Source organism: Amphibalanus amphitrite, unplaced genomic scaffold (assembly GCF_019059575.1).
Source record: "Amphibalanus amphitrite isolate SeventyFive unplaced genomic scaffold, NRLGWU_Aamphi_draft 001682F_arrow, whole genome shotgun sequence".
NCBI classification, from domain to species: Eukaryota; Metazoa; Arthropoda; class Thecostraca; order Balanomorpha; family Balanidae; genus Amphibalanus; species Amphibalanus amphitrite.
Genome location: NW_024883175.1, coordinates 9,688 through 19,626, shown reverse-complemented (window position 1 = coordinate 19,626; position 9,939 = coordinate 9,688). Strand labels below are relative to the sequence as shown.

The 9,939-nt window shown below is 44.8% G+C and overlaps 1 long non-coding RNA gene across 5 annotated transcripts; it reads right to left on the bottom strand.

The window, feature by feature from the left end:
• Nucleotides 1–1,636: 1,636 nt before the first annotated feature.
• LOC122374616 lies at nucleotides 1,637–7,910 on the bottom strand. Of its 5 annotated transcripts, none has more exons than XR_006255257.1 (3): nucleotides 7,894–7,910; nucleotides 6,550–6,663; nucleotides 1,637–3,436 (listed from the first exon to the last, which is right to left on the bottom strand). It is a non-coding gene; the product is annotated as an uncharacterized LOC122374616 (long non-coding RNA). The 5 variants fall into 5 exon arrangements; XR_006255254.1 differs by having other exon boundaries at nucleotides 7,863–7,908; XR_006255253.1 differs by having other exon boundaries at nucleotides 7,891–7,908.
• Between the last annotated feature and the right edge of the window lie 2,029 nt (nucleotides 7,911–9,939).

Here is a 9,939-nt window from a genome sequence, read left to right as displayed (position 1 = left end):
TCTATTATGGTGTGCCCCCAGTCGGAAAGTAGTTCCCGCGCCCCTGTTGCGAGCTTCCGAGTCTGTTGATGTTTCCATGGAAATTGGAAACCCAATGCACCGGTGCGCACAACGCACCCGTCTAAGCAAAATTTTACCATCGATGACCTCTAGTGACATGACCTCTGGCTATGACCGGATCCAAAATTAGCTGAAGTATTTTTTTCTTCTTTTTGCTACTTTTGACGCTACTTCGAATACCACTTAAATGCCCAAAGCTGAGTTATAAGAATGATCCTCAATCCCCATTTCCCCTCCAACAGGGCGTGAGAGTCTAGGCATTCATGTGGGGCACGGGCTAACAATGACTATCTCATCGGCCATGAACATCTACTGCCATTCTATAACACCGGTTTCGCTGCGCTGAGCGGTGGCCGTCCCGTTTGTCGGATTCTACAGCTGGCTGGTGGAAAGCGTTACCGGCCGCCCGTCCACCGCCCGCGGGCCGGACCGAGCGGTCCCGCTGACCCTTCCTGACCTGATACCGGCGCGATATGGGACAGGCAGACGGGGGTGCATGTTTATTAATCCCACCCAGAAATGACAAACAAAGCCTCTGATTGGCTAGTTTTGGCTGACAGACGCAGAATATTTGTCAGCAATAGAATACTGTGCTTTAGCACGTTTTCAATAATGACGCATCCGTTACATTTACAGGTTAGGGCAGCTAAAATATTGTAATTGATCTATTATGTTAAATATAACACTTTTGGAAGCCCGTACAGATTGTTTCTAGTGAGGTAGGTGTTACAAAGTATTAAAAGAAATGATTGTTATCTGTTAAATAAAGAACAAAAGCTTTTAGCTACTAACATCCGCCTGACAGTCTCCAGAATCCTGCGTACGGGGACACCGCAGTCTCTGTTTCTTATGCTATCGCAATGGGGAAAAATTGAAATTTTAAATGAGTCAGTATCGTGTTAAGAAGTACTGATGCTTTCAAAACTAAATGCCTTTCAATTCAAATTCCAGAATATCCTTTCGCGAAAATAGCCCTTCTCAGCCTGTCTCTAACGCTACAAGTCTGAACAGTGAGCGTCTCATGCGTTGCTCACGTATCGCGATAAAAAGGACGGTGTCATATGATCAAATGAACTTTTCTTATGCATAGAGCATTTGAAACCTCACACCAAACGCCTCCCTTCCTTGTTTTCCACTGCTGCCTTTCACATACCTTACCTAGTACCTACCCAATGACCGTTCCAGCTCGACGTTCCTTATCGACTGCCTCACATTCAACGGCCATATCCCACCTACGCTGAAAACCAATCGGAGGCACTTTCAATCGTCCCTTGAATAAAATTGCTACCTACACGCATTTAGAGGAGAACGTGGCCCAGAAAAGGCGTGCATAAAACGATCGGTTTCGGCCCCCATGGAATAAGCCAGGAGGTAAAATCATATTGATTGAAGAACATTTTCGAGGACATGATATCTATCAGATATTACTTTGCAAAGGTATTGTGAACATAACGTCCGCGTATCGCAGCTATGAATCTGCTGGTGTCAGTCCCATGCAGCAGCCACCGGACCACTGCCCCGCCGCCTGCCGTTCGCTGATCATACAGGCCGGCTGTCCCAGTGTCTCATCAAACGATCACAGCTGACTCATTATTTATAAAATGCCAAACAAAAAACAGACACCCAATATTATAGATCACGCCAGCTCTTTCAGTCATGCGCGTGGAGATATATCGGTAGTTTTCCTATCACAGATCACACTGAACAGAGGAAAAGCGTACACACGCAGCAATAAATAATGCATTATCAAGTACAGCGATCGATGCATCGTGGAATACACCGAAAAAAATACATCACTGCTTTAACGTTCCCCAGGTGGGTGGGCCGTGGGGGCGTTTTTGGCCACACCTGACAATTTTGTGCTTGCATAGATAAAACGACACGAAACTTAGTATAGCTTATGTATAATGCATCGATTCGCATCAATTGTGAAAAAAGTAACCCCATGTCACCTAAGGTCAGGTCAGGTCACCATGAAGTAGAAGTTTGAAACTCGAGCTATTGCATGAGAGAATCAGTACCAACATCTTGAATATCTTTAATTTTGATATCGGTATTCGGTGGTGACCTAGGGTCAGGTCAACTTTGCGACGTCTCCAGTTTCAGTCAGTATGAGGAACTCGAAATCGAAATGTTCTGCTTTTGAAACAAAAGCACTCAAACATCGCGATCTATCGTATGCTCCTGAGGTCATCTCAGGTCATGTAACGCCTCCCAACAGTTTATTTTTGTACATCGATTTTAGATGGAACGTGGCCAGAGCGCTAAAAGCATCATAATCATAGGCGGCGGAACAGGCCGAGGGCACCGAGGCACCGTGCCCCCTTTGATTTTGGCATTTTAACATTAGCCCTATGGCCGTTGCATGGAAAGAATGAGACCAAAAGTCGGCAATGCCCCCTTAATTGAAGGTGTTCCGCCGCTACTGATGTTAATCTCAATTTCAATGTAACGAATCAATGACATGCAAAATGGCATTTTCTGCGACATTGACCTGAGGTCAAATTTATTAAGCTGACCTTGTTAGGCCAAGAAGACGAGAGAAACGCAGTGCCGGTAAAATCAACGTAATAAAAGGTTGGTATCAGTTTAAAAAAAAAAATTAAAGAAAAGACGACTTCCGAAGCAAGCCGATTGTTCAGTTTTTGCCCTTTGGAGGCTTAACCCTAGTTGACCTTAGCTCAAATCTGATAACCTGAAAGATTTTCGAAAGAGCTATCGAATTCGCTTTTCCGCGGCGCTGTAGCTTCTTTGGTTCCCGAATTATGAACCAATTTGTGAAGTTGTCAAAATCGGGGGCCAAAATTCGTCATTATTTTACTTTTGGTGACCTCCAGTGACCTCAGCGATGACCTGATCAAAAATGACCTGTATGATTCTGAAGAAAAATAGCGGTCTATAGATTGATTTTACTGCGTCTTTCCAGCTTTGCTACATTCCAAGATAACCTGGTGTGGCCGAATACACCTCCCCCCCCCCCCCAAGTTGGCTGAGGGCCACCCGGGCGCGGGTTAATAACATGGCGCAACAGGTTTTGTTATCAACTTGTCCTTTTCACACATAGGCGACACTAGATATCACAGCCAACGCCTATCACCAAACTGGTGGTGGGCTTTGGCCAGCGATCGCCGATCGGGGCCAACACGGGCTCTTACTCGTCCACAATCAGCAAGAATGATGAACTACAGCTGCTCCAGACCGGCCACTTCAATCCAGCGTGTAATCTTCAGTCCACATCAGAACCACTAGTGAAACTCTACTGAGTGGGCCAACTGCACTGCATCTTTGACCTCCTTTGCAGCTCTGGCTTTTCAGAATTTGAACAGCCTTCTCTTTCCCACCCTTCTGTGCTGATGAATGATGATCCTTTGGAAACCTGGAAAAAGACAGTACAGACTCAGGGAGATGAAACTGTTTTGCTATGGGTCTGTTCCAGTCGCACTTCCTAACACATCTAAACTCCTCAAAGAGCAAGATAGAGGAGGTTGGAGCAGGGCCCTTCTTGGCTTTGTAGGGGCGAAAGCTGCCACTGGAACAGGGAAGCAATCTTGGAGGAGTTAACCCATTTACGCCCTTCGTTGCGTTTTCGCAACGCAAGCAAGCGTCGACGTGATCGAAGCTTGAGAAGTGTGTAAAAGAGACTAACCGATGAGACAAGTTTCAGCGTGTGTAGCATGGTTGTGCGCATGATACTACGCAGTTACAAGTCTGTGCGGCCGGTAAGTTACTGCCTAGAGCTCCCAGAGGGAAGTCGAAGGTTTTGTGAGTGATGACGTCACGAAAACCAAGATAAGTAGGCTAAGTGCTTAATAATATCGTAATGAAAATAATGTAAACATATTCTGCAGAGTCCCTACAATAGCGTAGATATGCAGTTTGTTAAGAAATAATGCTACAAAAAGGGTTTGTGACTATTTTCAAATATGACTACGGTCGCGTTGCGGGAACGCAACGAAGGGCACATCGGAAGGACAGCGGTGTTGCGAAAACGCAACGATGGGCACATTGGCAGGGTAGCGGAAGTATGAATATCAACAGTAGACTTCACTCGTGATACGCTGTGGGTTCTCTCTTTCTCTCCCCCATCTTCCTCCCTCTCCTCCTCGTTCCCCAACTCTCTCCCTCTCTCTCTCTCTCTCTCTCTCTCTCTCTCTCTCTCTCTCTCTCTCTCTCTCTCTCTCTCTCTCTCTCTCTTTCTTTCTCTCTCTCATTTTGTAGCCATGAGGCTGTAGCGGCGGAACATCTTCAATTAAGGGGGGGAAGCACTGCTGACTTTTGGTCTCATTCTTTCCATTTCCATTTCCATGCAACGCCTATCGGGATAATGTTAAAATGGCGAAATCAAGGGGGCACGGTGCCCCGGTGCCCCCTCCCCCCGCTCCGCCGCCTATGCCATGAGGGACGTATATAGGTATGTTTAGTGCAAGGTGCGTTCGCACGTAAAATGTTGCGACACATTTCATATTTGCTGGCTCAAACAGCCTTTCTTTTTCTCTCGCAGATTTTCGGCCTCGGGCTGTTCGTTCACTAAGCAATGTGTTCCCATGCATCTGAAAATCGCATGGTAGGAAAAGGACCCATGCATCAAACGGTCGGCGATGCTAACGGAGCTGAGAGATAATTAGGTCCTTTGGAAATTGGATCTACTGTGTACATTGTGCATAAATAATGAATAACGGGGATGTGTTCTGGTATCAGGCGACAGATAGGCATCGCCATTCTCTGGATAGAATCTGCTGACTACCAGCATTTACGTTAGAAAAGATAACTGAGGGTCGGCAAATAGTGGGATAGGCCCCCTCTGAGGGTAGCTGAGCCATTCGGCAGGGGTAATGAGGGCGGACCCATGGGAAAATAATAATTTTTAGGATTCATAACTCGCATAGATTCATAAGCTGCTTGATGTGGAGTATACGCCTGTTTTCTTACTTTGATAGGCTTTTTATCTAATCAGACCATTTTTAGAGCTAGCAGGATTATTGGAATTAGGGGAGACATTTGTCTGACCGGACACGGTCAATCGTAGACTGGAGACTGAGCCCAGCCAGTGGGCAGCCGCCACCCATGACCCCCTCCCCCCTTCCCCCCTCCCAAGCACTCACTGCACCCGGCTACAGGCGCGCTCCTATGTGAGCTGCCCGATTGCGATATACGTTGCCGGTCCAGCCCGGAACAGGGGGATGAGGCGTGGAGGAGGATTCAACTATCCTGAAGATGGAAAGGACGGATTGACGTCGAATCACCATTCTGTCCTGGCATTGTCTCGAGAAAGAGGTTACACGTGAAGGTCGCTGAGAGTGGGGCCATGAAAATTTTGGATTAGGTGTAAACATGATAAACTGGGAGTCGATTTGTTGTGATGCGCTACGCCTTACGCGGGTAATTTGTTAGAGCCGGATCGGTCCTTTTTTCTTTTTGCTGAGAGTGAGTACGCCTAACCTGCAATGGAATTTAACTTTACTCCTAGGAGGGTGGTTAAAAATGATTGCGGATATACGCGCATACGAGAGGCACTGGTTTACTCCCAATCCTCCGTTTAATTGTATTCAGTGTGCACTGTGCAGGGTCTGATAGGTGGAGGTAATGGATCTGTCTAGCTTCCAAAAAGAAAGCATCACCCTGGATACGTGTCGACCACAACTTTAAATGAACAGCAATGGACAACGTAAATGGTTGATAATGACCGTGTTGCCATCTCCCCGTTCGCGAATCATGAAGTTATGCTTCCTCACTGAGGCTCTTAGGCGGGTTATAGAGCATGACGGATGTGGGTTCCGCATTTTCAAGCAATAGTTGTCAACAGTTGATTGATGTTTTGTCAAAATATATTAGCATATACGGCAGTTCAGTGTACTTTATGTCCGTCTGATGTGCCCGTCGTTGCGTTTTCGCAACGCTGATGGCGCCCGGTGTGCCCTTCGTTGCGATTTCGCAACGCATGTTTTTTACGTTTTTCTCGAGAAACTTTTGCTGCAGGCAAAAATTATTTTCGATTCCATACAAGGCCCTGGTAGGAGCATAACATATTTTGATTTCGTCGATTTTCATGATGGTCAATATTCCTGGGCATAAATGGGTTAAGAGGTTAGGAAGTGCGACTGGAACAGACCCTATGACAATGTCTGTGCAGAGAGCAAGCAGATGGTAGAAGTGGTCAATTGGTGAGTGGAACAAATGCAAATGTCAGGAAAGCAGTCATATTTTGTGATATACATGATGCAGATGTTGGCCAAGCTGACAAGGCAGATATAATTACCAGCTTGTTATACTAGTCTATAACTCATCATATTTTCATGTTTAACAGAGGGAATATAATGTAAAAAAGTCTTAGCCAGATGAAAGTAGATTATATAAGTTCTATAGAAAAATGTTTATGTAAGTAATGTAGGATTTGTGGTCTTTAGAGGCTAGGTAAATGTGTTCCCTGTTCAACAATTCTTCAGCATTCAGACATTGATGTTAATGTACAATGTACATGCATCAACATACCTGTTGTGAAGTGATTCTGGGCTGCTTTCCTGAGCAGTTGATGGCCACCACTGGAATCTTAAAAACACAGCTAATTTTTTCCATTTTGTTAACTATGACTGAGGATCTTCTGTGCTGAAAGACAATAGACATCAGCTGATAGACATTGTACAATGTACAACTCATTTGTGAAACAAGATCAATTCCATTTAGGGGTAGGTCGTAGGATAATGGTGACATGAATGAATTTCAGTTTTCACTTTTCACCAGTCCAGGTACCTGGTGACAAAATTAAATATTGTAGGAGGTATCAATGATAATGTTTCTGGTAGAAAATGCAGGCATTTTAGAATTCAGTTGAAGCTTTAGATGGAGGATTTTTGGAAAATATTTGCCACAAATAACATTGGAATCTCAGAAACAAAAATCAAATCTTACTTGATGTCAAAAACAAATCAAACTAGCAGCCCAAAACAAGTTATTGAAAATATAAACACAGGTAACGTTACAACAAAACTGAGTCAAAACACTCAAAACTAAGTGTTTCAATGAACGCAAGATTAATGTGTGTCACAGAAGCAGCTGTCCACTGTAAAGCAGAGTGGGCACAGCATGGTGAAAGCAGGAAGTGGTGCACAAAACTGAATTAAGAAGAGTGCCCGACTAACTGTATCTACATCCCTTTACATGTAGGTACTTACAAAATTTGAGCACAATCAGCCAAAACTTAACTGTGAAGGAGGCCATGCCCACTCGCACATGAGAGGTGTGCAAAAACATGCCTGTAATACCTTATGCCTAGATACATAAAGATGAAAATGTGTTGTGACTGTGTGCCTGGTTAGTGGCATGACGTGACATGACTATTATCATTACCTGACAGTACAATTATCATGATATTATCATTATTGCAATTGTAATAAATAATGATCAATTGAACTTTTCTTCTCACTTTATATAGCCAAAATACCTGAGATTTTCTAATATCAAGTTTGCGTACTCCAAAATCGTAACTTCTGCTTCCTCCAGTACTTTATAAGTTTGCGCAAGACTATTATCCATTAGATGTAGGGTCAGGGACGATCATGACCACTTGACTAAAAAATGGTTCACTTGGTTCTTACAAGCCTGTTAACTCACTACACAAGGGGAGGGGGCACTGCAAAAGGGTGTGGAAATCGCCACATTTGTCTCATGATGTTTGACGCATAATAATCGGTATCAAAATATCGTCGTATTAGTATGCAAGGTCACCAAAGAATGAGCCAACGTTATTTATCAAATATCAAAGCAAATTGGCAATATCTAGCACAACGAAACACATAATTCAACACCTAACGATGCCGGCCGAGTCCCCGATACCACCATGGCGACCGCTCAAGTCCAACTGGCCGGCAACTGGCCAATCAGGGAGCTTGTTTGTCATTTCTGGGTGGGATTAAAAAACATGCGACGGGGGTTCGGCTCAGCGAAGGCAGCGCCCACTGGTGCCGGGGACTTTTTTAATAGACCTACTGTACGATGTCAAATACGTACTGAAAAATTGATTTGAAAAATTGATAATTGTGAATTTTTTGCAATAATGCGTATAACTTGGCCATTTTTGAAGATATTTAGCTAAAACTTGCTAGAGTTAGTCATAATAATGCGTTCTGTCACATATATTCCGGTTTTTTTCGAAACGTCAAAAACTTTTTGAAAAAAAATATAAAAATATAAATTTTGAATATTATTATATAAAATTTTCGAAATTTTCAAAATTTTGAAAATCCGAGATAGCAGTTTGATAGCGCGGTTAATTCTGAGTCCTCTCATGCAAAGAAATTGGACCTAGCTTAAAAACTGAGCTCTTGGGAGCGATTGCCGTGGTTCAATGTTTTGCGTCGAAATCGGACGAACATGACGTCACTCTGACGTCATTTCCGGCCGACCTATGGTAGCTACGAGGTTAAAATTTTGACACAAGGTGTCAAATTGATGCAGATACAGATACAGATACAGATGTATTCAAAAGAAATCCATACAATATGGCTTTTCATTCTTCTACGTCAGTTACAATGCGGACACAATGAGGACACATTTACACTAAACACACAAACCCATCATACATACACCAACTGCTCACAGCGCGTCAGCCGATCTCACGAGCCGCCTGACAGTACGGCGGAACCCAGGCTCGCCGGGAACAGCTTGCACACTGTTCAGTAATCTCACTCCCCGAAAACACATTCTCCTCCTTCCAGCTTCGGTACGAATGTTGGGGCATGTGATTAGCCCCGACTGTCGTGTTGCATGGGCATGCCTTTGGTCCGCTCTCGGTCCAATGGTGTTGTACAGGTACTCAGGCTGTCCCGTCTCAATTATACGCGCTAGCGCACACACAGTGTGGTAGGCAGCAAGCTGCTCTGCGTTCAGCCAGCGGAGCTCCTGCAGCGCCCCGCTGACATGGTCAAAGCGTCGTTTGCCCGTCACGACTCGAACACAAAAGTGAACAATTTTCTGAATCCGGCCGAGCTGGGTCACACCACATGTGCCGTACACGGACAGGCAATATCGCACCACTGACATCGCCAGCGCCTCCACAATCACCTTCAATGTCTGTTTCGGTAGCACGTGACGCGCGTGTGACAGCCCTATCAGAATACCCGTACATTTCCGTGAGATGTATGTCACGTGAGCTTCGAAATTGAGGTGACGGTCGATGTACACACCGAGGTTCTTGACCTCTCTCGAGTCGGTAATCATGTCCCCGCAAAAACGGACAACGACAGGCGGCAGTGTTCGGAGCATTGCAGGCGTTCCTAGCACGATCATCTGTGTCTTTGGCGAAGGTACTGAAAGTTTGGCGTCGATCCGTCAAGCGGTTTGGAAGTTATTGCAGAAAAACGGGAGGGGGGCTATAAATAGCCCCCCCCCCCCAGTGGGGCGCGGGTTAAATTATATGTACCAGAAATAACATACTGACCATAGTTTAAAACTTAGTCTAAAGTTAGTTGAAAAGCGTATAGTTGATACTAAGATGGAGGGAATCAATGGAAGGCGGAAATGGCGCAGCTGTTTCATTCTTAAAATGTGTTCGCAAGCAGGATTTACGTGATGCTAGCGACATCTATTAATGTAATCGGGAGCGCTGATTGGCTGACCGAGTCCGTGAGCAGTATCACTAATGCACGCCAGTACAGGGTTGAGGCAATGTGCGCATGCGCAGGAACTTGTGCTCTCATGGAGGGGCTTTTGGTACCTCGGGCAGCGCCCAATGCTTTTTGGACCTGTTATGGCCTCCGCATCGAAAAACGCTAGATAAAAAGGTTGTACACTGTAAAAAAGTTTAGCACCATAGAGGTACTTTTCAATTGACTAATTTTCAGTACCCTAGCGGTGCTGAGCTAAGCATTTTATTCGTACTTAACT